This window comes from Corvus hawaiiensis, chromosome 7 (assembly GCF_020740725.1).
Source record: "Corvus hawaiiensis isolate bCorHaw1 chromosome 7, bCorHaw1.pri.cur, whole genome shotgun sequence".
NCBI classification, from domain to species: domain Eukaryota; kingdom Metazoa; phylum Chordata; class Aves; order Passeriformes; family Corvidae; genus Corvus; species Corvus hawaiiensis.
This window is the reverse complement of record NC_063219.1, coordinates 40,882,448-40,909,548: the sequence shown is the minus strand read 5'-3', so window position 1 is coordinate 40,909,548 and position 27,101 is coordinate 40,882,448. Positions and strand designations below refer to the sequence as shown.

Sequence of the window (27,101 nt, the reverse complement as noted above, 5' to 3'; positions counted from 1 at the left end):
GACACCTTTTCCCACCCTATGGCCTTCAAAACCCCTTCTGGCACTTGCTAAGCCAGCTACCCTGCTCACACTCTCCCAGCTACAATCCATAACTTACCTATTGGAAGCCACAATTTTGGATCTCATCTTTGATATGGACAAGGTCCCTTTTATGACACAATGAATGCACTAAAAAAATTTGAAGCTTCATACTCAATACAACCTGGAAGTTACAATGCTCCTAAAGAAAAAAAAAAAACAAGAAGAAAGACTGAAATTAGAAAAGCACCTTACCACCCCTGAACACTCAAGCCAAAATTATGAGCCTAAATACTCCCTGCATTTAATGCTATCTTCTTCACAATGTCTTCAAAACCTCTGTTGCTTTAAAGGCCAAAATCATCTACTGGGGGGAAAAAAAAAAAAAAACTGATATAAGCTGAAAGGCCTCCTTCATTGAAATGAGAGGAGATCTCTCACCCCACTCAAACCCAGGGAAGAAATGAATCCCTTTGGCAAAGGCTGGGGTTAATATACCCCTGGCCGGGTCCGCCTCTCATTCCCATCATGCCCCAGAAAAGGGAGGAGGTAATTACCACAAGGTATAAAAGCTGTCAAAGGAGCTGTAGCTGCTTGGCTCCTCTGATTTAAATTCAAAATGAGTAAAGGGCTGGAGAGAGAGAAAAAAAGCTCTTCTGGGAATTGATGATACCTTCTTTATTACTGCAGCTATATCAAGCAAAAGGGCAGAGACCAGGTAAGAAATAAAACTTTGAATTTTGGCAGCGTAGATAGCTAAGTGGGATAACTAGCTGTTAATTTGCACAGTTGTTCCTTAGTGATGAGTAAGTAGTACTTCACATGTGACTAAGTAGGGTGGAGAAGAATAGTAATTATATGAATGGTGAAGCTCTCATTGGGACCTCTAATTAGGGCTAGATACATTATAAATAAAAATAAGAAAACTAATAAATTCCTGGGTGCTGTTAGGGTTACATATGTGCTGGGCTTGCTCCCATATGCGATATTGGGTACTGGGGCTTGGGCAGAAGTGCCCTGAAATGCAGATTTAAATCCTTAAAATGCTGAAAAAGGGAGCACTTCCTTTAACTGATCCCCTAAAATGAGGAAGTCACAGTCAAGGTATTCCCTTTCCATTGAAACTAGAAAATAATGGAAAATGGGGATTTGCTGTGAATTGACACCCCTAACAGCATAGAAGGGGGTGGGGTTTCCTTCAAATGATACTATTAAAATTGCAGGGGAAGGGGATGCCCCCTCAATTTTGATAGAGACAGTTATGGAAAAGAAAGTTTTTTCCCTCAATTTAAGCCCCTTTTCTCCGAATAATACCTCTCTTTTTTGGGGGCTCTGGGGAGGGACTGATAAGATAAAAGGGGAAAGTTGAAAGTTTCCCCATGGCACCCCACATGCTGCCCGGCGTGCTCAAGTGCCCAGGTACATCTGGCTGCTCCCTAGCTCCTGCTAGGATGCTCGTTTACCATCAACACCACCCCAAGGTGCCTCGGTGCAGCTCTTTTAGTGACAACTCACAGCGCCCACTCTTGCTGCAGTACCTTTTGAATATTTCTTAGACCATTGTCAATATTTTATTCCGTTTACACTTCCCCTTGGCAATATTTTATTCCGCTCACACTTCTCAGCCTTTCCCTTGCTGCTCCTTTTAACCAGCACCGCTGCCCCGATGGTCCCGCGGTGCAGCTCTTTTACTGACACGGGGCAGCGACCACTCCTGCTGCAGTACCTTTACAATATTTCTTAGACCAGTGTCAATATTTTATTCCGCTCACACTTCCCAGCCTTTCCCGTGCTGCTCTTTTGAACCAGCAGCGCTGCCCCGAAGGCCCCGCGGTGCAGCTCTTTTAGTGACACGGGGCAACGGCCACCCCTCCTGCTGCAGTGCCTTTATTGTACCTCTTTTACCATGCTCAGCATTTTATTCCCTTTACACTTCTCAGCCTTTCCAGGCCCCTTTTTAACCAGCAGCGCTGCCCCGACGGTCCCTCGGTGCAGCTCTTTTAGTGACACGGGGCAGCGACCACTCCTGCTGCAGTACCTTTACAATATTTCTTAGACCATTGTCAATATTTTATTCGGCTCACACTTCCCAGCCTTTCCGTGCTGCTCTTTTTAACCAGCAGCGCTGCCCCGACGGTCCCTCGGTGCAGCTCTTTTAGTGACACGGGGCAGCGGCCACACCTGCTGCAGTACCTTTTGAATATTTCTTAGACCACTCTCAATATTTTATTCGGCTCACACTTCCCAGCCTTTCCCGTGCTGCTCTTTTGAACCAGCAGCGCTGCCGCAACGGTCCCTCGGTGCAGCTCTTTTACTGACACGGGGCAGCGACCACTCCTGCTGCAGTACCTTTACAATATTTCTTAGACCACTCTCAATATTTTATTCTGCTCACACATCCTCTTGTCAATATTTTATTCCGCTCACACTTCTCAGCCTTTCCGTGCTGCTCTTTTTAAGCAGCAGCGCTGCCCCGAAGGTCCGGCGCTGCAGCTCTTTTAGTGACACGGGGCAGCGGCCACTCCTGCTGCAGTACCTTTACAATATTTCTTAGACCACTCTCAATATTTTATTCCGCTCACACTTCTCAGCCTTTCCCGTACTGCTCTTTTTAACCTGCAGCGCCGCCCCGACGGTCCCTCGGTGCAGCTCTCTTAGTGACATGGGGCAGGGGCGGAGAGCCCTCTAGGTGCGGCTCCTCTACGGCACCTTTACCGTGTTCTATTTTATTTCATTGGCACCTCGCGCGTTGCGCCGGGCGGCCCATGCAGGGACATTTCGCCGGCTCCCACAGCGCCGCGCCCGCCGCCGCTCCCCGGGGGCCTCCCCGCTGCTCTCGGGAGATCGCACACCGCAGGCGGCCCAAGCCCCGTCTCGCCGACGGCACTCACCACCCACCGCCCGCCGCCGCGTTCTCCCGCTCCCTACCGGCACGAAGCGGCGCTGCCGATGACGGAGCCGATGCGCGGCTGCCACGCCGCTTTCCCCGCGCCTCAGGGCCGGCGCCTTCGGCCGCACAGGGCGGCGTCCCCGCATCCGGGCCAGCCCGCGGAGCTCCTGCGGCCGCCGCCGCCGCCCCCCGACTGAGGGGCCGCGACGCCGGCGCCCCCTTTTATACTCCGCACCCCCTTTTCCCGCCACTGCCGCGGTGGGCTCCCCCTGCCTCAAAACCGCCCAGAAGCGCCCGAGGCGGGAACGGCGCAGCCCCGCCGGTGCCTCAGAGAAGCTCTTTTAGTGACACGGGGCAGCGGCCACCCCTCCTGCAGTACCTTTATTGTACCTCTTTTACCGTGCTCAGCATTTTATTCCCTTTACACCGCTCAGCCTTTCCCGTGCTGCTCTTTTTTACCAGCAGCGCTGCCCCGACGGTCCCTCGGTGCAGCTCTTTTACTGACACGGGGCAGCGGCCACTCCTGCTGCAGTACTTTTAAAGCATTTTCTCAATATTCTATTTTATTCCCTTCACAGATGCGACCTTTGCCGTGACACCTTTGAAGCAGCACCCCTGCCCCAGCTGCGCCTCGGTGCAGCTCATTTTATCCTGAGGAAGCGGCTACTCCTGCTGCGGTGCTGCTACTATTTCTCAGACCTTTCTCTATATTTTATTTCCCTCACACCTCCAGTCCTTTTCCGTGCTGCACGTTTACCATCAACACCACCCCAAAGGTGCCTCGGTGCAGATCTTTTAGTGACACGGGGCCGCGGCTACTCCTGCTGCAGTACCTTTACAATATTTCTTAGACCATTCTCAATATTTTATTCCGCTCACACTTCGCAGCCTTTCCTGTGCTGCTCTTTTGAACCAGCAGCGCTGCCCCGACTGTCCCTCGGTGCAGCTCTTTTAGTGACACGGGGCAGCGGCCACTCCTGCTGCAGTACCTTTACAAAATTTCTTAGACCACTCTCAATATTTTATTCAGCTCACACATCCTCTTGTCAATATTTTATTCCGTTCACACTTCCCAGCCTTTCCGTGCTGCTCTTTTGAACCAGCAGCGCTGCCCCAACGGTCCCTCGGTGCAGCTCTTTTACTGACACGGGGCAGCGACCACTCCTGCTGCAGTACCTTTACAATATTTCTTAGACCATTCTCAATATTTTATTCCGCTCACATTTCGCAGCCTTTCCCGTGCTGCTCTTTTGAACCAGCAGCGCTGCCCCGACGGTCCCGCGGTGCAGCTCTTTTAGTGACACGGGGCAGCGACCACACCTCCTGCAGTACCTTTATTGGACCTCTTTTACCATGCTCAGCATTTTAGTCCCTTTACACTTCTCAGCCTTTCCCGTGCTGCTCTTTTGAACCAGCAGCGCTGCCCCGACGGTCCCTCGGTGCAGATCTTTTAGTGACACGGGGCAGCGGCCACTCCTGCTGCAGTACCTTTTGAATATTTCTTAGACCACTCTCAATATTTTATTCCGCTCACACTTCTCAGCCTTTCCCGTACTGCTCTTTTTAACCAGCAGCGCCGCCCCGACGGTCCCTCGGTGCAGCTCTCTTAGTGACATGGGGCAGGGGCGGAGAGCCCTCTAGGTGCGGCTCCTCTATGGCACTTTACCGTGTTCTATTTTATTTCATTGGCACCTCGCGCGTTGCGCCGGGCGGCCCATGCAGGGACATTTCGCCGGCTCCCACAGCGCCGCGCCCGCCGCCGCTCCCCGGGGGCCTCCCCGCTGCTCTCGGGAGATCGCACACCGCAGGCGGCCCAAGCCCCGTCTCGCCGACGGCACTCACCACCCACCGCCCGCCGCCGCGTTCTCCCGCTCCCTACCGGCACGAAGCGGCGCTGCCGATGACGGAGCCGATGCGCGGCTGCCACGCCGCTTTCCCCGTGCCTCAGGGCCGGCGCCTTCGGCCGCACAGGGCGGCGTCCCCGCACCCGGGCCAGCCCGCGGAGCTCCTGCGGCCGCCGCCGCCGCCCCCCGACTGAGGGGCCGCGACGCCGGCGCCCCCTTTTATACTCCGCACCCCCTTTTCCCGCCACTGCCGCGGTGGGCTCCCCCTGCCTCAAAACCGCCCAGAAGCGCCCGAGGCGGGAACGGCGCAGCCCCGCCGGTGCCTCAGAGAAGCTCTTTTAGTGACACGGGGCAGCGGCCACCCCTCCTGCAGTACCTTTATTGTACCTCTTTTACCGTGCTCAGCATTTTATTCCCTTTACACCTCTCAGCCTTTCCCGTGCTGCTCTTTTTTACCAGCAGCGCTGCCCCGACGGTCCCTCGGTGCAGCTCTTTTACTGACACGGGGCAGCGGCCACTCCTGCTGCAGTACTTTTAAAGCATTTTCTCAATATTCTATTTTATTCCCTTCACAGATGCGACCTTTGCCGTGACACCTTTGAAGCAGCACCCCTGCCCCAGCTTCGCCTCGGTGCAGCTCATTTTATCCTGAGGAAGCGGCTACTCCTGCTGCGGTGCTGCTACTATTTCTCAGACCTTTCTCTATATTTTATTTCCCTCACACCTCCAGTCCTTTTCCGTGCTGCACGTTTACCATCAACACCACCCCAAAGGTGCCTCGGTGCAGATCTTTTAGTGACACGGGGCCGCGGCTACTCCTGCTGCAGTACCTTTACAATATTTCTTAGACCATTCTCAATATTTTATTCCGCTCACACTTCGCAGCCTTTCCTGTGCTGCTCTTTTGAACCAGCAGCGCTGCCCCGACTGTCCCTCGGTGCAGCTCTTTTAGTGACACGGGGCAGCGGCCACTCCTGCTGCAGTACCTTTACAAAATTTCTTAGACCACTCTCAATATTTTATTCAGCTCACACATCCTCTTGTCAATATTTTATTCCGTTCACACTTCCCAGCCTTTCCGTGCTGCTCTTTTGAACCAGCAGCGCTGCCCCAACGGTCCCGCGGTGCAGCTCTTTTACTGACACGGGGCAGCGACCACTCCTGCTGCAGTACCTTTACAATATTTCTTAGACCATTCTCAATATTTTATTCCGCTCACATTTCGCAGCCTTTCCCGTGCTGCTCTTTTTAACCAGCAGCGCTGCCCCGACGGTCCCGCGGTGCAGCTCTTTTAGTGACACGGGGCAGCGACCACACCTCCTGCAGTACCATTATTGGACCTCTTTTACCATGCTCAGCATTTTAGTCCGCTCACACTTCGCAGCCTTTCCCGTGCTGCTCTTTTGAACCAGCAGCGCTGCCCCGACGGTCCCTCGGTGCAGCTCTTTTACTGACACGGGGCAGCGACCACTCCTGCTGCAGTACCTTTACAATATTTCTTAGACCACTCTCAATATTTTATTCTGCTCACACTTCCCAGCCTTTCCCGTGCTGCTCTTTGGAACCAGCAGCGCTGCCGCAACGGTCCCGCGGTGCAGCTTTTTTACTGACACGGGGCAGCGGCCACCCCTCCTGCAGTACCTTTATTGGACCTCTTTTTCCATGCTCAATATTTTATTCCCTTTACACTTCTCAGCCTTTCTCGTGCTGCTCTTTTTTCCAAGCAGCGCTGCCCCAACGGTCCCGCGGTGCAGCTCTTTTAGTGACACGGGGCAGCGACCACTCCTGCTGCAGTACCTTTACAATATTTCTTAGACCATTCTCAATATTTTATTCCGCTCACATTTCGCAGCCTTTCCCGTGCTGCTCTTTTTAACCAGCAGCGCTGCCCCGACGGTCCCGCGGTGCAGCTCTTTTAGTGACACGGGGCAGCGACCACACCTCCTGCAGTACCATTATTGGACCTCTTTTACCATGCTCAGCATTTTAGTCCGCTCACACTTCGCAGCCTTTCCCGTGCTGCTCTTTTGAACCAGCAGCGCTGCCCCGACGGTCCCTCGGTGCAGCTCTTTTACTGACACGGGGCAGCGACCACTCCTGCTGCAGTACCTTTACAATATTTCTTAGACCACTCTCAATATTTTATTCTGCTCACACTTCCCAGCCTTTCCCGTGCTGCTCTTTGGAACCAGCAGCGCTGCCGCAACGGTCCCGCGGTGCAGCTTTTTTACTGACACGGGGCAGCGGCCACCCCTCCTGCAGTACCTTTATTGGACCTCTTTTTCCATGCTCAATATTTTATTCCCTTTACACTTCTCAGCCTTTCTCGTGCTGCTCTTTTTTCCAAGCAGCGCTGCCCCGACGGTCCCTCGGTGCAGCTCTTTTAGTGACACGGGGCAGCGGCCACACCTCCTGCAGTACCTTTTGACTATTTCTTAGACCACTCTCAATATTTTATTCCGTTCACACTTCCCAGCCTTTCCCTTGCTGCTCTTTTGAACCAGCAGCGCTGCCCCGAAGGTCCCGAGGTGCAGCTCTTTTAGTGACACGGGGCAGCGGCCACTCCTGCTGCAGTACCTTTACAATATTTCTTAGACCACTCTCAATATTTTATTCAGCTCACACATCCTCTTGTCAATATTTTATTCCGTTCACACTTCCCAGCCTTTCCGTGCTGCTCTTTTTAACCAGCAGCGCTGCCCCGACGGTCCCTCGGTGCAGCTCTTTTAGTGACACGGGGCAGCGGCCACTCCTGCTGCAGTACCTTTACAATATTTCTTAGACCACTCTCAATATTTTATTCCGCTCACACTTCCCAGCCTTTCCCGTGCTGCTCTTTTGAACCCGAAGCGCCGCCCCGAAGGTCCCGCGGTGCAGCGCTTTTAGTGACACGGGGCAGCGGCCACCCCTCCTGCAGTACCTTTATTGTACCTCTTTTACCATGCTCAGCATTTTAGTCCCTTTACACCTCTCAGCCTTTCCCGTGCTGCTCTTTTGAACCAGCAGCGCTGCCCCGACGGTCCCTCGGTGCAGCTCTTTTAGTGACACGGGGCAGCGGCCACACCTGCTGCAGTACCTTTTGAATATTTCTTAGACCACTCTCAATATTTTATTCCGCTCACACTTCTCAGCCTTTCCCGTGCTGCTCTTTTGAACCAGCAGCGCTGCCCCGAAGGTCCCTCGGTGCAGCTCTTTTAGTGACACGGGGCAGCGGCCACTCCTGCTGCAGTACCTTTACAATATTTCTTAGACCACTCTCAATATTTTATTCAGCTCACACATCCTCTTGTCAATATTTTATTCCGTTCACACTTCCCAGCCTTTCCGTGCTGCTCTTTTTAACCAGCAGCGCTGCCCCGAAGGTCCGGCGGTGCAGCTCTTTTAGTGACACGGGGCAGCGGCCACTCCTGCTGCAGTACCTTTACAATATTTCTTAGACCACTCTCAATATTTTATTCCGCTCACACTTCTCAGCCTTTCCCGTACTGCTCTTTTGAACCAGCAGCGCTGCCCCGAAGGTCCCGCGGTGCAGCTCTTTTAGTGACACGGGGCAGCGGCCACCCCTCCTGCAGTACCTTTATTGTACCTCTTTTACCATGCTCAATATTTTATTCCCTTTACACCTCTCAGCCTTTCCCGTGCTGCTCTTTTTTCCAAGCAGCGCTGCCCCGACGGTCCCTCGGTGCAGCTCTTTTAGTGACACGGGGCAGCGACCACTCCTGCTGCAGTACCTTTACAATATTTCTTAGACCATTCTCAATATTTTATTCCGCTCACATTTCGCAGCCTTTCCCGTGCTGCTCTTTTTAACCAGCAGCGCTGCCCCGACGGTCCCGCGGTGCAGCTCTTTTAGTGACACGGGGCAGCGACCACTCCTGCTGCAGTACCTTTACAATATTTCTTAGACCATTCTCAATATTTTATTCCGCTCACATTTCGCAGCCTTTCCCGTGCTGCTCTTTTGAACCAGCAGCGCTGCCCCGACGGTCCCGCGGTGCAGCTCTTTTAGTGACACGGGGCAGCGGCCACCCCTCCTGCAGTACCTTTATTGTACCTCTTTTACCATGCTCAGCATTATATTCCCTTTACACTTCCCAGCCTTTCCCGTGCTGCTCTTTTGAACCAGCAGCGCTGCCCCGACGGTCCCTCGGTGCAGCTCTTTTAGTGACACGGGCCAGCGGCCACTCCTGCAGCAGTACCTTTTGAATATTTCTTAGACCACTCTCAATATTTTATTCCGCTCACACTTCTCAGCCCTTCCCGTACTGCTCTTTTTAACCAGCAGCGCCGCCCCGACGGTCCCGGGGTGCAGCTCTCTTAGTGACACGGCGCAGGGGCGGAGAGCCCTCTAGGTGCGGCTCCTCTATGGCACTTTACCGTGTTCTATTTTATTTCATTGGCACCTCGCGCGTTGCGCCGGGCGGCCCATGCAGGGACATTCGCCGGCTCCCACAGCGCCGCGCCCGCCGCCGCTCCCCGGGGGCCTCCCCGCTGCTCTCGGGAGATCGCACACCGCAGGCGGCCCAAGCCCCGTCTCGCCGACGGCACTCACCACCCACCGCCCGCCGCCGCGTTCTCCCGCTCCCTACCGGCACGAAGCGGCGCTGCCGATGACGGAGCCGATGCGCGGCTGCCACGCCGCTTTTCCCGCGCCTCAGGGCCGGCGCCTTCGGCCGCACAGGGCGGCGTCCCCGCATCCGGGCCAGCCCGCGGAGCTCCTGCGGCCGCCGCCGCCGCCCCCCGACTGAGGGGCCGCAACGCCGGCGCCCCCTTTTATACTCCGCACCCCCTTTTCCCGCCACTGCCGCGGTGGGCTCCCCCTGCCTCAAAACCGCCCAGAAGCGCCCGAGGCGGGAACGGCGCAGCCCCGCCGGTGCCTCAGAAAAGCTCTTTTAGTGACACGGGGCAGCGGCCACTCCTCCTGCTGCAGTACCTTTATTGTACCTCTTTTACCGTGCTCAGCATTTTATTCCCTTTACACCTCTCAGCCTTTCCCGTGCTGCTCTTTTTTACCAGCAGCGCTGCCCCGACGGTCCCTCGGTGCAGCTCTTTTACTGACACGGGGCAGCGGCCACTCCTGCTGCAGTACTTTTAAAGCATTTTCTCAATATTCTATTTTATTCCCTTCACAGATGCGACCTTTGCCGTGACACCTTTGAAGCAGCACCCCTGCCCCAGCTTCGCCTCGGTGCAGCTCATTTTATCCTGAGGAAGCGGCTACTCCTGCTGCGGTGCTGCTACTATTTCTCAGACCTTTCTCTATATTTTATTTCCCTCACACCTCCAGTCCTCTTCCGTGCTGCACGTTTACCATCAACACCACCCCAAAGGTGCCTCGGTGCAGCTCTTTTAGTGACACGGGGTAGCGGCTACTCCTGCTGCAGTACCTTTACAATATTTCTTAGACCATTCTCAATATTTTATTCCGCTCACACTTCGCAGCCTTTCCTGTGCTGCTCTTTTTAACCAGCAGCGCTGCCCCGAAGGTCCCTCGTTGCAGCTCTTTTAGTGACACGGGACAGCGGCCACTCCTGCTGCAGTACCTTTACAATATTTCTTAGACCCTTGTCAATATTTTATTCTGCTCACACTTCCCAGCCTTTCCTGTGCTGCTCTTTTTAACCAGCAGCGCTGCCCCAACGGTCCCGCGGTGCAGCTCTTTTACTGACACGGGGCAGCGGCCACTCCTCCTGCAGTACCTTTATTGTACCTCTTTTACCATGCTCAATATTTTATTCCCTTTACGCCTCTCAGCCTTTCCCGTGCTGCTCTTTTTTCCAAGCAGCGCTGCCCCGACGGTCCCTCGGTGCAGCTCTTTTAGTGACACGGGGCAGCGACCACTCCTGCTGCAGTACCTTTACAATATTTCTTAGACCATTCTCAATATTTTATTCCGCTCACATTTCGCAGCCTTTCCCGTGCTGCTCTTTTTAACCAGCAGCGCTGCCCCGACGGTTCCTCGGTGCAGCTCTTTTACTGACACGGGGCAGCGGCCACACCTCCTGCAGTACCTTTATTGTACCTCTTTTACCATGCTCAATATTTTATTCCCTTTACACCTCTCAGCCTTTCCCGTACTGCTCTTTTTTCCAAGCAGCGCTGCCCCGACGGTCCCTCGGTGCAGCTCTTTTAGTGACACGGGGCAGCGGCCACACCTCCTGCAGTACCTTTATTGTACCTCTTTTACCATGCTCAGCATTTTATTCCCTTTACACTTCCCAGCCTTTCCCGTGCTGCTCTTTTTAACCAGCAGCGCTGCCCCGAAGGTCCCGAGGTGCAGCTCTTTTACTGACACGGGGCAGCGGCCACTCCTGCTGCAGTACCTTTTGAATATTTATTTCTTAGACCATTCTCAATATTTTATTCCGCTCACACTTCCCAGCCTTTCCCGTACTGCTCTTTTTAACCAGCAGCGCTGACCCGACGGTCCCTCGGTGCAGCTCTTTTAGTGACACGGGGCAGCGGCCACTCCTGCTGCAGTACCTTTACAATATTTCTTAGACCACTCTCAATATTTTATTCCGCTCACACTTCTCAGCCTTTCCCGTGCTGCTCTTTTTAACCTGCAGCGCCGCCCCGACGGTCCCTCGGTGCAGCTCTCTTAGTGACACGGCGCAGGGGCGGAGAGCCCTCTAGGTGCGGCTCCTCTATGGCACTTTACCGTGTTCTATTTTATTTCATTGGCACCTCGCGCGTTGCGCCGGGCGGCTCATTCGGGGACATTCGCCGGCTCCCACAGCGCCGCGCCCGCCGCCGCTCCCCGGGGGCCTCCCCGCTGCTCTCGGGAGATCGCACACCGCAGGCGGCCCAAGCCCCGTCTCGCCGACGGCACTCACCACCCACCGCCCGCCGCCGCGTTCTCCCGCTCCCTACCGGCACGAAGCGGCGCTGCCGATGACGGAGCCGATGCGCGGCTGCCACGCCGCTTTTCCCGCGCCTCAGGGCCGGCGCCTTCGGCCGCACAGGGCGGCGTCCCCGCATCAGGGCCAGCCCGCGGAGCTCCTGCGGCCGCCGCCGCCGCCCCCCGACTGAGGGGCCGCGACGCCGGCGCCCCCTTTTATACTCCGCACCCCCTTTTCCCGCCACTGCCGCGGTGGGCTCCCCCCGCTTCAAAACCGCCCAGAAGCGCCCGAGGCGGGATATCCCCCGCGCCGGAATCCCTCCTGTCCTGGAAAAGGGAAGCTAAAGAAAAAAAAAGAACTCCGAGCTTTCCACAAATGTCCCAAAAAACGAAGCAGCTGTGAGGGGCTTCGAGCTTTGCCTGGTCCCTCAGGAAACGGCGCTTTCCATTGGCTGCCGGAGTAGCCAGGGCTCCTATTGGCTGCCGCACGCTGCGATGCTTCCGATTGGCTGCTGCCCGATCCGCAGCCCCCGGGCAGCTGCTGCTGGGGGTCTCGCCAGGCGGGCTGCAGCCGGAGCAGGACACACCGCAATGCCAGCAGGCGTCCAGCGGTGCTCGGTGTCTGTCGGCGTTTGCAGTTCAGACAGACAAATTGAATCCCAATTGCCGGCGATTTCCACCACCTGCTATTTCTCCTCTGTTTTCCTGGATGGATTTGACAGCGCTTTCTTTCCCCCCACGGAGTTGGAAAGCAAAATGCTCAGCTGCCTCTTGGCCATCTCCGCTTCCTTCCACAGCTCCAGCCTTGTCCCTCTTTCTCTCTCCTTTACTTTGCACCAGGTTCTCCCTCCTCCTTTCCCAGGCAGGTCGCAGCAGAGACATTTCACCCACCGGCACCACCTGCTTCCTCTTACTCCGTCCCAGTTTGCCCACTTTGAACTACTGTAGCCGCCTGCCCGCGGAGGCGGACCCGCCGCGCGCCTGGGTAATGGTGGCGTGAATTATCGCAGGGATTATTGGGGTGGGCTGGGCCTGGCCAGGTGCCTGGTGGCAGCAAAACCGCTCTGTCCCTCTCCTCCTCCCCTTGGGCAGGGAACAGAACACATCAGGAAAGACTTGAGGATCGGGAAAAGGGCTTAGACAGGTCACTCACGGGTCACTGGAGTAAGAGACACACTGCGGGGAATAAATTGAATTTCTTCAAACAAATCAGAGCAAAAGAATGAGAGGTAAACCTGCAGGGGTTCAAGCCTAGGAACGAAGGCTTTTTCCTCGGCAGCTCGCTGCTGCACGAGGGGGATAAAGGATCCCCCAGGGCCCCCGAGCAGCGGCTCTGCCCCCCTCAATGGGGATGTGTCCAGACCCACCGGTCCATCCCGGGCTTTGGGGGGCAAGAGCGGAGCAGGCGCTGAGCTACTCCATGGAGCTTCCAGCCCCTGTTTGATCTGTCGGGGCGTGACACAGTCACTGCTGGGCGTCCGTCGGCGCTCGGTGTCTGTCGGAGTCTGAAATCCCGACAGATAAATTGAGTCCAAACCGGCAGCGCCAGCTCATCTTTACTGTTCTTTTTCAATTTCTTAATGAATTAAGGGAAAACTCCCTTTAGTCACCATTTCAAAGCCTTGAATCAAGGGGAAAACGGAGGTTCCCTCTCAATTTAGACCCGTAATTGATGCATAAGGAGGGTCTCCCCTAAATTTAAACCCAAATAAAAAGTGAATCAAGGGGGAGTTTTGCTCAATTTAGCCTCCTAAAATGAGGGGAAATGCAGCTCCCTCTTCAATTTCCCTCAAGAAACACCATTTTGGGGTCTTTTGGACACATTTTTCCTCTATGAAGGTCCCTTCAAATGAGGGTCCCCCCACGATGGAACTCTTGTAATGGCACATAAAGAGGTTCTTCTCAAGGGAAGCCCTTTAAAACCAGGGACGGTGGTGTTTTGCCCTCAATTTTAACCTTAAGATGATGAAAATGGGGCGGTTTCCCTCAATTCAAATCCATCAAACAGCACCATAAAGGCTTTCTTCTTCCATTTAGATACGAAAATAATGGAAAATGGTGATTCCCTGCCAATTGAGATACAAAATCATGAAAACGTGTGTTCCTCCAATTGAGACCTTCCAAATCGTAGATGAAGTGGGATCCTCCTAAGTTCAAACACAATTACAGAAACTGAGTGTTTTCTCCTCCATTTAAATCCTTTTTCTTCTCGTACTCCCCCCCGCACCCCCCCCAACTTTTTTTTTGGCGGGGGGGGGGGCGGGGCACTGGGAGCACTTCCTCCTCCTCACTGGTCGCACTTGGGGCTGCTGCACGTTGGAGAGTGGTGGGAAGTTTCCTCCCAGTTCCCTCCCAGTGTTCCCAGTATCTCTTCCAGTGCTCCCACTGGCAGAACACTGGGGGACACTGCATGGTCTGATGATGGGGGGGTGCATTGTCGAGGATCACAGAGGGGCCCGGGGGGTCCCGGGCATCCTTGGGGGGTTCCAGGTTCAGCAGTAGGATTTTTCTGAGTGAGCTGTGTGGCCTTTGGAGGTGTCCCTTCCTCTCCTGCTCACAACAGAGCAGCTCAGAGGTGATTTGGCTCCTGAGCATTTCAATTTAGGCCCCCAAAGAGAGGAGGAGCTGCTGCCCACATTACACCTTACAGCTCTGCCAAAGGGCATCTAACCCCATGTGTGCTCAGGAGGTGGGGATGAAAACCCCAAATCCCATCTCCACCTCCCTCTGCAGTGCTTTAAGGGGTTCCTCTAGTCTGGAAAACCAGTCCCATAACTACAGCAGACCCAGAGTCTCCTGAGTGAGAAACCACATACTTGTAATTCCTCTGCAATAGCCTCATCCCACCTCCAGCAGCCCCTGGGAAGTTGCAGGCAAGAACACCTAACCTGGTAAGCAACTCCATTTCTTGGCAGATTTCCAGGGCAATGCAAAAACATTTCAAAGTATTTTTTCAAAACATCTGCTTATTGTCCTTTAATGCAAAATAGTGATTCCATACCAGTCCTAAGAAGAACAGGCCCAGAGAAGACCTTGCTCTCTACAACTCCCTGACAGGAGGGTGTAGCCAGGTGAGGATTGGCTGCTTCTCCCAGGCAACCAGGAACAGGACAAGAGGAAATGGCCTCAAGCCGCACCAGGGTTGGACATCAAGAGGACTTTCTTCCTGGAAAGGGTGGTCAGGCCTTGGCAGGGGCTGCCCAGGGAGGTTTGGAGTCCCCGTTCCTGGAGGTGTCCGAGGAACACCCGGCACTCAGTGCTCTGGGCTGGGTGACAAGGTAGGGATTGGGCACACGTTGGACTCGATGACCTTAGAGGGCTTTTCCAACCTCAGTGGTTCTATGATTCTCATTATTCCAAATTCATTTGCAAAAGCTCTCACACCTCTAGTCACACCTTAGCAGGTGTGTAGGCCCAAGCTCATACATTTGAGAGATTTACTGCCTCCAGTGGGATCTACACCGCAATTTCAGGGAGAGGCAAGACTTCAGCCGTTACGAGAGAAAACTTTGCAAAAGCATTCCCTAGAGAGACATCCTGAAGGAAGGTGTCTCCCCCTCTTCTGACCATAGAGGGAGCTGAGTCTCCAGTGTTAATTCTAAAACTTTCAAGCTCCAAGTCTGACTCCCAGAAATTTTATTGGCCCCACTTCCCAGCACAATACTCAGACCTCACACGTCGAGGAAAAAAGCAGTGCAGATTAAATAATTAATGCTTCTGGGTACTGTTCTCCCTCTAAACTACACACAATCCCAAAGGAACAAAACCCTTAAAGAAGATGGATTGCTCTTGCTAGCAGGAGAAATCTGACAGGGATATACTTCATCATTCTGCCAAGGCTTTGTCAAACACCTCAGCTCCTGCACTTCAGGGAATAAGAAGTGGCTTATAAGAAGTGACTTTTATGTCAGTGAGCATGTTATTATGGATTAATCTCGCACTGGAAAACAGTCTTCATACTCTACTGCATCACCCAAAGAGTTTGGAGGCTGCTGCCTAGTGAGCTCCTGAGTTGTATCTTCCTTGTCAATCTTATCAGCCCCTTGTTTGATTGTAAAAACGTAAACAAAAACCAGCAAGCGTTGGCCCAACGGCTCAGGACTTGCATATCTCTTCCAAAGAGAGGGAGAAAAAAGAGTGTTTCTCCCAAATCACAGAGTTTAAAAGTTCATGTTATCTACATAAATTTTTAAAAGAAAAAGAGGAACAGTAAAATATCAGTTACTGTGCCAGTGGTGCTCCACTCTATTTCTGTTCTCTTCTTCCACTTGTAGCATCTCTAAGAATACTTTAAAACCAGCCAACCAACCAAAACAACAACAAAAAGCCAACGTTGAATTGAAGCTGAACAAGAAGCAATCTGGCTGCTGGCTTGTGAGCACTCCACTGCCTGAGTTCCAGTAAGGGAGTTTATCCTCTCCACAGTTTTGAGCCAGATCCCAAAGTACTGAGCATCAGCTTTTAGCTTTTTAAAGAATTTAACTGTAAGAAAAGCTGCTGGGGAGGGCCACGCTCCAGGCACATCCATGGGATTTCACCTGTGCAGCTCCCTAAGCTGAACTTGTGTCTTTTCCTCTACCTTGCTGGGCTTGGCTCATGCATTTCTTGAGGGGAAGGCCCTGCACTGATCAAAGCATGTACTGACCTCAGATAAACAGCTTCTGTCAGTGTGGATCTATCCTAAATGGACCATTCCCCAAAGTAATTCAAGTGCCTGAATTTCACTTACTCAAAACTGCTTTTAAAGAAACCGGGTTTAACACACTCCGTTTCTAAGCAACTACTGGGCAGCGCTCCTTCACTCCCTGTCAGTGTTATTCTTTGACCCTTGGAGAAAGGCTTTAAAGCAACAAAGGGCTTGTTAAGCACCAATAATTTACTCAGTCAAGAATTCAAATCAATAGCAAGGGCAGAGCCTGACTTCAAAACCTATTTTAAACCAGAATTTAAAAGCAGTTGCATTGCCAATTGACAAGATTAGAAAGGTTTCCTTAGTAGTTGTGATTACAAAGTAATGAACTGTGCATGGAGCAGGTAGGGGGCAGGGGGAAGACGGGAGAAACCTTCATTTGCACTGTGGGTTTTTAACCATCATGGTCACATCTCAAGGACCTGCAGAAACCAGTCTAATCTCAAAAAAGGAAAAACTTCCTGGATATTTTTCATTTCAGCAAGAGCCTAAGGAAGCCCTCAGCAGCAGGAGATTGGAATAACTGCAATCCCTTGAGCAAAGGGAGCAGGGTGTGCTCCTCAAAGCCAGACCTTCATCCACAGCACCCAGAAGGTAGCAAAACAAGGATACAACAAAGCCTTAAGTGGGGAATGGGTTATCAAGGGTTTTATAAGGAAAGAACGAGGTCTGAAAAACAGGACCTGGAGGGTGAGAGAGGAAAGAAATAGCGAGATAGCTGAGGCCTCTTGGGAAAAAAAAAAAGGGGAAAAGGTTGGGATTAAATTCTAACTCAGCTGGAGCTGATCTTAAATGTAATAAGGGGAAATGGCAGCAAGAGGAGACTTCTTTATAGCAGCAAAGTACTGGGATAAATTCACTATAGAAACTGAGAAATCTTTAGCAGCAGCAGCTCTCTGCAAAGAGGTCAGGCATCCATTCCTCATGGCAAAGCAGGGCACAGGGAATTGGGCCAGATAACCTCCCCAGATTGATCCCAGCCCTAATTTCAAAAAATTGCACAAAAATGTAATTGTGCATTAACACAGCAAAGTCTTCTTTCCAGCTTATCAGGCTTTGAGATGCCTTAGATTGAGATGCAAACCCAGCTCCTACCACTGTGCTGTGCTCGGACTCTCCCCCCCTTTCCCCGACCCAATCTCCTGAGCAACCAACAGCTCACAAGGAGCCGGCACCCCTGGAATTTCACACTCAGCATCTCTTCCAAGCTCAACAGGTGAACAAACAGGTACTCCAACACCTCCTTCCTTTGTACTTCGGGCAGCACAGACCCACTGGAAGAAAGTGGAATCCAAGGGCAGATGTAAACATGGGACTCCCGCTTGCCACTGTCTCCACCCGTTCTCCAGCTCAGCCCTGGGCTGGGAAACAAAAGACAACAAACATTTAAAAAACATCCTTGAGGTGTCTTGAGGATGCCCAGGCCTAGAAGAAAGGCCTTCCCATCACCCTCTTGGCCTTTTCCCACTCTGAGGAACTGTGGAAATGCACATCCACACCCAAGCTGGACAGCCTGGGATGTTTTCTGCACACCAAACGCCACAGTCCCGAGCACCAGGAGCCTGAAGATGCCCTGGATTGCAATTCACAGCCTCAGTGAACCCTGCACAGGACAGCCAAGTCGTTTGTGTGCAGAAGAAATAAAAGCTGCTATTTTTAGTAGTTAAAATACTCGTGGGAGTTATTGGCTGCTTACACCCGTGGGCTTCATAGGGCCTCCCATACTTACGGATTTATCAGAAGAAGCAGTTTCAAGTTCCTTCCTTTTGGAGCCCAACTCCAAATGGGAAACTTCTCACGAGTGCTCCTGAGAGAGTCAAGTGGAACTTCAGGAGCTCAGGAAAGCGACTCCCTCCCCTGAGTCCTGTCTCACCTGCCCGAGCACCCGGTGCTTTTATACCACCTCTCTCCCTGCTTTCCACGTTCATTTAAATGTAAGAAACCTGCACGTTCTCGCTCCAGCACCAGCCGCGTCTTCCCTGCGCCCGCACGCTGCCGCCCCTGCTCAGGCGCTGCTCCCCTCGGTTGCGCTGCCCCTTGCCACGGGGCCGAGGTGGGACAAACTCCAGGTTTTGTTTCCCAGGAAAGGCTCTGCAGGGAGGTCCCGCCGTGCCGCCCGCAAGCCCCGGCCCCAGCCCCGCAGCTCCTCCCCGGCTCCGCGCCCGCGCCGGGACTGCCTTCGCCCCGCGCAGTCCCCGCCGCCCGCTCCCGCCCGGCTCTGCTCCGGGGCCGCCCCCCCTCGGGTCTTTTCCCGGCACACGCTGCGTCGCCGTTCTCCGCTCACTTTCCACCTCGCTGCAGCCACAGCAACAGCCGCCCTCCTCCATTGTCACCACAACCCTCGCCCGCCGCTGCCGCAGCCGGGAACCGAACCCGGTGCTTCCAAGCCGCTCCCGGGCAGCGCCGGACGGTACCCACGGAGCAACAGCACCGGGCGGGTAAAGCCAGTGCGCATGCGCAGCGCTGCCCGGCTCCGCCCCGCCCTTTAACGCCACATGACGTAACCAGGCATAGCACTGCTCCTGCGCTTCCCTTCCCACAACACCGCGCATGCTCAGCATTGTTTCCATTTCTCCCTTAATGACCACACGACCAAAGGCTTCCCCAGGAAAGCTGTTTTGGACAAATCTCATCAAACTGTGCTGGGGGAGAACAAACACCACAAAAACTGGGATTTGCTGGCACAGGGCCTTGGACATCACACATCCTTCCCTGTTCTTGGGTAACAGAGTTATCAGAGATCTCCTGAGTAGCTACACCAGTAAAAAAGTGACTTTTCCAGCCCAGATGCAGCTGCATAAGCGTTCGGAGTGGCAAAATGAAAGGAATGTAAAAATCCCACCATGGAGTGAGATGGTGCCGCCTCCTGCACCTGGGCCACCGTGGAACACTCCAGGCTGGGGGAAGAGGGGCTGGAAAACTGGGAAAGGCCCTGGGGGTGCTGGGGACAGCAGCTGGACACGAGCTGGGTGTGCCCAGGTGGGCAAAGCCAAGGGCACCTGGGCTGTGCCACCTTGGGGTGACAGCAGGGCCGGGGCAGTGCCCGTCCCTGTGCTGGCACTGCTGGGGCACCTCCAGTGCTGGGGGCAGCTCTGGGACAAGAGGGACACGGAAGGGCTGGAGCGAGTCCAGGGAAGGGAACGGAGCTGGGAAGGGGCTGGAGAGTTCCTGAGGGAGCTGGGAAGGGGCTGGAGAGTTCCTGAAGGAGCTGGGAAAGGGGCTCAGGCTGGAGCAAAGGAGGCTCAGGGGGGACCTTGTGGCTCTGCACAACTCCCTGACAGGAGGTGGCAGCCGGGGGGGTCGGGCTGTGCTCCCAGGGAACAGGGACAGGAGGAGAGGGAACGGCCTCAGGCTGGGCCAGGGGAGGCTCAGGGTGGATATTGGGGAAATTCCTCCATGGAAAGGGCGCTCCGGCCTTGGCACAGCTGCCCAGGGAGGTTTGGAGTGCCCACCCCTGGGAGTGCTCCAACACCTGTGGCTGTGGCATGGGCGGACATGGTCAGCGGTGGCCGTGGTGGTGCTGGTTGCACTCAGTGATCTCCGAGGTCTTTTCCAACCTTGATTCCGCTCTCAAGTCAGCCCCACGGAGGAGCAGCACAAAAGGCACCCCCAGGCTGCGAGCGGAGGGTTCAGAACACGCTGAGGCAGCAGGAACGAAGCTCTGCAGGATGAAACTGAAAAGGGAAGAAATGCCGGGCTCTGTGAAAGGGAACAACTGAGAGAGCCACAAACGAGCCACCAAACTTCTCACAGGGGACACCACCAGCAGCACAGGTGTGAAGGGACTTCTTTTTTGCCCCAGAATTGTGAATCCACAGCCCAAGCCACGTGCACACACTGCAGATGTGAAATGTATTTTTACTGCCAGCAAGCACCTGGGAATAAAAAACCTCAGCCCCAAAGCTTGATGTCTAAACAGCAACACAGAAGTTCTAAACCAGCTGTCAAGAGAAACAAAACACAGCAAAAACAAAGCAGAAAGGGAGCAAAAACTTGTCACGCTGGCCGTGTTTCCGAGGGTGACAGGTTCTGCCACGCTGGGAATGCAGCACCAAACACAAAAATCCTACTGCAACTCCTGGATCCCACAGCAGGAAGGAGATGGAGATTCCCAGTGGGAATCAGGGATGTAGGACTCGGCTGTGCTGCCATCACTCCCTCAGGAATAGCCAGGTTTAGCTCATTCTGTCTGCCCAGAGAGGGGGGATCTGCTCCTGGATCCCCTGGAATGTTCCAGGCCAGGCTGGACGTTGGGGCTGGGAGCAGCCCGGGACAGTGGGAGGTGTCCCTGCCTGTGGCAGCGCTGGCACTGAATGAGCTTTAAGGTCCTTCCAAGCCCAAATCGTTCTGTGAGTCTTAAGAGCCCTGAAATTCTCATGACAGAGGTGGAACTGCAAGAGCTTAAGGTCCCTTCCCAAAGAAACCCCATTGCACGACTCTGCAGCTTCTGGAGCCCTGGGTCAATGGAAATGCAGTTTCAGAGGAGCTCCGAGGAGATGGGTGTTTTGGGGAGAGCAGAGTGGCTGGAACAGAGGAACAGGAACAGTCTCCTCGAGCAAGCCCTTGTGTCTCAGGGAGCGGGATCGGCTCGCTCCTAACGCACCTGGTGACTCCCAGAGCGGGGGATGGAAATGCAGCCCTGGTCCGAAAGAAACCCTGCCCGGGAAGGCGGGCTGGGATTGTGAGCTGGCTGCGGGAGCTCGCTGTTAAAGGCGATCTTTTCTTAAACTTTCCTTCAAATTTTACAAATAGCGAACCTCGTGTTTCACAATTTGGTGGCCCGTACGGGGATAAAGGCTCAGCTCTGGGATCTCCCGGGGAACCCAGAGCAGGGGGGTGCCCCCGCCCACTTTTGGCGGCCTCGCTTTGTGTTTCCCGGCGGGGTCAGGGGGCTTTGCAGTCAAACACCCGGAGGGCAAGAGAGGAGACAAAGCAACAAGAAAGGAAAGAAAAGGCTCCCTGAGGTACCACGGTAATTAAACACGTAAAATCGTGTGCACCAAGACTCCGAGAAAAGTGAGTATTTTTTCTTTCCTCTTTTTGGGGGGATAAGGGGGATGAAAGTGTGTGCATGAGACGCGGGCTGGTTACCCCAGAGCTGCGAAGCGAGTGTGGAGCCTCTGAGGCTGCGGCTCTGCTCTGCCGCGAGGGAAGCAGTCAGTAAAGAGGCGAAGCCAAAGATAAAAGGAGTGAGAGAAGCCCCGGGTTAACTGGGACGGGCTTTCAGGGAAGGGATTGGAGTCCTTGAAGGAGGGGAGTCAAGAATTTCCTAGTATTGGATCCAAGAAATTTAGGGTTTAAGACTGCTGGATTGAGGGTTCAAAAATTCGAGACATCCGGGCTTAATTCTGCTAAATGGAGGGTTAGTTCCGAGACATTTGGGTTTTGAGGCTGCTGGATTGAGAGTTTAAAAAAAAAATTTAAAAAAAAAAAAAATCAAGAAATCCAGGCTTAATTCTGTCAAATTGAGGATTACTTCAAGAAACCTGGAATTTTGGGCCCAGGGGTGAGCATCAGCCAACAATTTGAAATTAAAAGGTACCTAAGCCTTGTGTGGTTGTGACTGATAACACTTGAGAAAGAGAAGTTGGAACAATAAAAAGGAGTGAGTGAGAATGAATGAGAATGTATGTGATAGAAATGCTAAGCCTTGAAATAGAACTTTATTTTCTGGGAGGAGGCATATTTTATTAAGAGGAGGGAACTGTTGTATTCTAGGAGAAGAAAGGGGAAAGAGGTGGTGAGGTTTGAAGAGTTGTTTTGTTGGTTTTTATTAAAAAGGTGGGAAACAAAGGCCTGGGAAAGATAGATAAGATTCTGAGAAAATGGGACATAAAACTAGTAAGCAAGAGTCAGGGAATAAAAAAGGGAATAGAGGCGTGCCAGCGGAAATAGCCCAGGAAAGCCCTTGGGGAGTTATGCTGGCTAACTGGAATACAAACCCAAGTACAAAGGAAACGAGCAAAGTCAAAATGATCCAGTTTTGTATGTTTGGTTGGGCCGAGAAGGAAATAAGATCCGACCGTGTCTTCTGGCCCAGACATGGCTCTTGAAGTCTGGATCTGTCACGCTTTACAAGTATTGGTAAATTCAAAAGAACTCGTTAACACAGAAGAAAGCAAGTACGCTTCATGCTGGGTGGGAAACAGAGTCTAAGGGAATAAGAATTTTAAAGTTGTCCGAGACCCAAGGAAAGAAGCAAAGGGAAAGCAAGAAAGAGAAGGGCTGGGAGCCCCTGGAAGCATCGCCCCCTCCATTCCCGCCTACCTCACCCCAAGCCCAGGCTCCTGTGGCGCCGCTCGCAGCTGCAGCGCCGCTCCTGGAGCCCGAGGTCCCGCCTGTGCCGGCTCTCAGGCACCGCCCGCGGCTCCGCCGGTAGCCCCGCTGTTCCCGCCGCCCCCCCCCAGCTCCAGCGGTAGCCCAGCCCGCCGCTTTGGGTGTCCCTGTGCCCGTCCCTAGCCCGGCTCTCCGCCCCACACCAGCCCAGCCCGCCGCTTTGGGTGTCCCTGTGCCCGTCCCTCCGCTCCACACCAGTCCAGCCCGCCGCTTTTGGGGCCCGCCCCGGCCCCGCCCCTGCCGGCGGCCCCAGTCCCGGCTCCGGCCCCGCTCCCGATGTCCGCGGCCGTTCCAGCAGCCCCTGCCGCCGCTGCGTTCTCTGCCGCGGCTCCATTGAACCCGGCTTCGGCCCCGCGGGCCGCGCTGGGCCCGCCGGCAGCTCGGCCTCCTGGCGCCGTGGCTGCTGCGGACCCGTGCAGAGGCTCCACGCCAGCCTCTGGTACCGGCCCCAAGAGCTGGTGCACTTGGCGGTGGCGGCAGCAGCCTCCGCTTTTGCTCCCCCGCTCCTGGAGGAATCGGCCTCCGAGAGGATTCCCACCTCCTACCCCCCCCCCTCCCTCCCTCGCCTGCACCGTTCCCCTGGCAACGACCGCTTCTGCTGCTCCTCTGAAAGGAGAAGCAAAACGCCAAAATTCCATCTCGAGGAACGAGCCCTTGCAGAAGGAAATAATATCTGGAGACGGTTCTTCCAGATGTGTCCAAGGAAAAAGAATGTCAGGGTAGGCTTTAGTTGATGGGGGGACTATGCACACTGGAAGGTTTAGCACACAAGAAGGGAAATACATCTACTGATTCAAGGTACGCTTTTGGAGGGGTGCATGCCTTTGGGAAAATCTGGGAAGAAAGGGGATTGCTTGGTTCAGAGGGAAAGGGGCTCATGCATGGGAGACTTGTTTTGGAGGTTTTAGAGGCATTGGGATTGCCTGAAGAGAGAGCTGTGGTACATGGGGGGGGGACAGCGGGGGGATGGCCTCAGAGATGGGAGGAGGGAGTTTGGCAGATTGGGGGGGCTGAGGATGCTGCAGAGAATGGGATAAAAAGAGTTGTGTTAATTTTGGCCTCGAAGAGCGAAAAATTGGAGACTCCAAAATTCAGTGAAACAGAGGGATCAGGGCTTATGCTGCCCTGGAATGACAAAGAACTTCTTCCTCAGCCCCCTAGAGAGCCCTCCAAAAGCCAAAGTGCAGCAGGGAAGGAAGGAAAGGCACCTGCTGGGGACAGCACAGGTCCAGCTGCTCATGGGGACTGGGAATGAGTCCAGAGCTAAAAGCACCTTCCCAGGCTGGAGGGGCTTGCCTAAAACACCACCTCTGGGAAGCAAAGGGCTATGGAAGAAATGGAGTGGGAATTTACAATAATAATCATAATGTATTGGGGAAAGAGCAACAACAGAAGCAACAATCATTCCAAGGGAGCAGGAGGGATGCTGAGCTTTAAACAAGGTTTGAGTGAGGCAGCAGCTCCTGGGAGGTCTAACCCACAGCTCCAGGTCTGCGCTTCCAGGAGCAGTGCAAGCTCCTACTGCCCAGTCCCTGGCTTTGCCTCCTGCCAGTACTTGGCACCTCGGGCACGGTTGGGTGCGAGTGCTGCAGTGCTGCTGCCCTGAGGGAGTGGGAAAATGGCCACTAAACCCCTTCCCACTGGGCTGGCTCCGAGCTCTGGCTGGGGAAAACATTTGGCACCCCTAGCATTTCAATGCAATCAGTTTCCATCACTTTGAAGATGCACTGAATAAACCCAGGGCACATAAGTAAACCTCTCCCCATAAGGACAGCCCCAGGGAATATGCAATTATTCCTATGCCTGGCCAAACAAACCAGCAGCCAGGTTTTGGGGAGAGACTTCAGACTCTTATCTCCTTCCCTGGCTGTGAAACACTTGCAGAGGCTTTGGAGTTCATACAAGCTTGTCAGGATTTGGATACTTCATTTAAATTCCATTCAGATACTGGAATAGAAGTGTCCTAAAGGCACCTCCACTCAGACTTTAAGCCCTCTACCACCAAAGAATTTAGATGTTCTTTTCTTAGGAACACCCCACCTCTGCTTCTTTAGGTGTCTCCATGTGGGACATAAATTAAATGTGGACAAATTTTAGAATGCAGCTTCCAAGTCAAGTTACCTGCTAGGAAATTACTCCAGCTCTCTGGCACCTTGGGCTGTTTTAAACACAGCCTGGCCCTTCATGGCTGAGGCTCTGAGTTATTGCACAGGCATTCAGGGCTGACAGTTCCCTGCAGGGAGAGCTCAGCACATGTCCACAGAGGCAATCCCAGCATCTGCAAGAAAGAAAGAAGCAGCAAAAGGTTATTGCTTCTCTTTCAAAAGTTATTTCAAGTGCTCAAACCCAAACCAACCTTTGCTCTTGATTTTGGCTCCTTTGCAGACTGCCTCTGCCGTGGGGTTTTCTCCAGGAGAAGCCAAGGAATTGCTCATGGAAGGGTGCAGATTAAGTTATCCCAAGGGGAAGTAAAGAATAAATATCTCATTTTTCCATCAAAATGCTCATGCTCTTTCCTACAGATTATTTCAAGTTTTTCCCACAAGCTTTGCCCTACCCATCATCCCATTTTTACCCCAAAAAGTAATTTTCTCTATCCTCGAGAATGTCTCAGTGTCTATCCCCAAAATTTTCACTGTGTCTGTGCAAGTGACTACCTCAGTTTACCTCATGCTGTTCATTCTCTTCCCTGGGGATTGTTTCAGATTTTCCCTCCAAGCTGTCCCTGTTTGTCCACTTCTGATTTCTTCTTTTTTACAAGAAAGTATTCATTCACTACTCTGGAGACTAGCTCCAGTTTTACCCCCCAAAATTTCCCTAACATTCACTATTCATTGCCTGATTTTTACCTCAGTATGTTCATTCTCTCCCCCTAGAGATAACCTCAGATTTTACCCCCAGTATTTTCCCTACCTGCCCACTAACTATTTACTCTTTTTGACCTATAAACATTCTCTTTCTACCCTGGAGATTTCATCAAGTTTTACCCTGAAATATTTCACTATCTTTCCAGTACTGTCTCACTTTACCTCATGATGTACGCTCTCCCTGCCACACTTCACCCCAGATTTCACCTCCAAAATTATTGCTATTTGTCCACTACTTATTACCTGATTTTCACTTCAGTATGTCCATTCTCTGCCCAACAGGTCATTTTAATTTCTACCCCCCAAAACTTTTCCAACCTGTCAACTAGTGATTGCCTCAGTTTACCTCAAAAGTGTTGTCTCCCCTAGAGATTACCTCAGACTTGACCCCCAAATTTTTTCCCTGTCTGCAAGTTACTACCTCCATTTAACTTCAGTATGTTCATTCTCTGCACTACAGACTCAAGTTTACTCTCAAAATCTCCCTGCCCCTCCAACACTGATTACTTCCTTTTTACCTCAAAAGATTGATTTCTTTTCTACCATGGAGATTACATCAAGTTTCACCCCCAGAATTTACTAATACTTCCACAACTGATTCACTCAGTTTACCTCAAAAAGTGTTCATTCCCTCACCTAGAAATGACCTTGTATTTTACCCCCAAAGGTTTCCCTACCTGTGCACAACTGATTGCTATAGTTTACTTCAAAATCTTCATGCTCTCCACTACAGGTCACCTCGAGTTTACTTCAAAAGTTTTCCCTACCTGTCCATTACTGATTATCTCAATTTTTACCTCAAATAAGTCATTCTCTTCCTACAGACACCAGATAGCAAATCATACAAAGATCTAAAACTCTGCACAAGAAACAGCAGAAAGTTTTCCATGAATAACACAAGTTCCGTTTTTCCCTCCTCTGCCTAGGACTGCTACCAGGAGACAGGAGAGTTGTTATCAACACCCGAACCTCCCAAGCGTTGTTATTTCTCAGAGAACTGCGCCAGCACTGAGCTACTCCCATGCGCCTGCAGGGCTCTGGGGAGGGGCAAGATGACGTCCCACTCCTGCCTGGAGAAATTTCACCTCCGTAAAAAGTCATTTCCCTTCTCTCTCTCTGACCCACGGCCAAAGCAGCTATGTAGAAATACATGGACTATTCATGGAAGGGATGATTCAGTTGTGGGAAAAACGCTAAAGAAAGACTATCACCCCAAATTTCAGGGTGAAAACACACTGCTTGTTAACAGGAGCACACAAACTCATTTAAACCAGAGAGGAAACTGCACACCAGGAAAAGAGCTGAAAGATATGCTCTGCCTTGATTGATAATTCCAAAGGAAATTCCCCACGGATCATAGGCAATTACCTATAATTTTACCTCCATAATCACTGGATTTCTGACTTGGGTTGCTGTGGAAGTGTTTCACAAATGCCTTGAGGGGTCAGGGGCTTGGTTGGATTCTTTGTGGTTAGTCCTGACAGGCCCAGGCCAAACCCACCCACCTGCATTGCTGCTCCACCCCAAATTTGCATGAAATACTGAGAACAGTTTATAAATACGCCCCTTCCCTGTCCTTCCTTACACAACCATGGAGCAAATGTACTCTATCCGT

General features: G+C 52.9%; 3 long non-coding RNA genes across 3 annotated transcripts; 1 reads left to right on the top strand and 2 right to left on the bottom strand.

Moving 5' to 3' along the window:
* Positions 1-14,539: 14,539 nt before the first annotated feature.
* LOC125328431 lies at positions 14,540-18,864 on the bottom strand. The gene is made up of 2 exons (XR_007204713.1): positions 18,013-18,864; positions 14,540-17,644 (listed from the first exon to the last, which is right to left on the bottom strand). It is a non-coding gene; the product is annotated as an uncharacterized LOC125328431 (long non-coding RNA).
* A 5,103-nt stretch (positions 18,865-23,967) lies between these two features.
* LOC125328430 lies at positions 23,968-25,066 on the bottom strand. The gene is made up of 2 exons (XR_007204712.1): positions 24,976-25,066; positions 23,968-24,897 (listed from the first exon to the last, which is right to left on the bottom strand). It is a non-coding gene; the product is annotated as an uncharacterized LOC125328430 (long non-coding RNA).
* On the top strand, positions 24,842-25,126 carry LOC125328432. Its single transcript, XR_007204714.1, has 2 exons — positions 24,842-24,924; positions 25,005-25,126. It is a non-coding gene; the product is annotated as an uncharacterized LOC125328432 (long non-coding RNA).
* Positions 25,127-27,101: the final 1,975 nt, after the last annotated feature.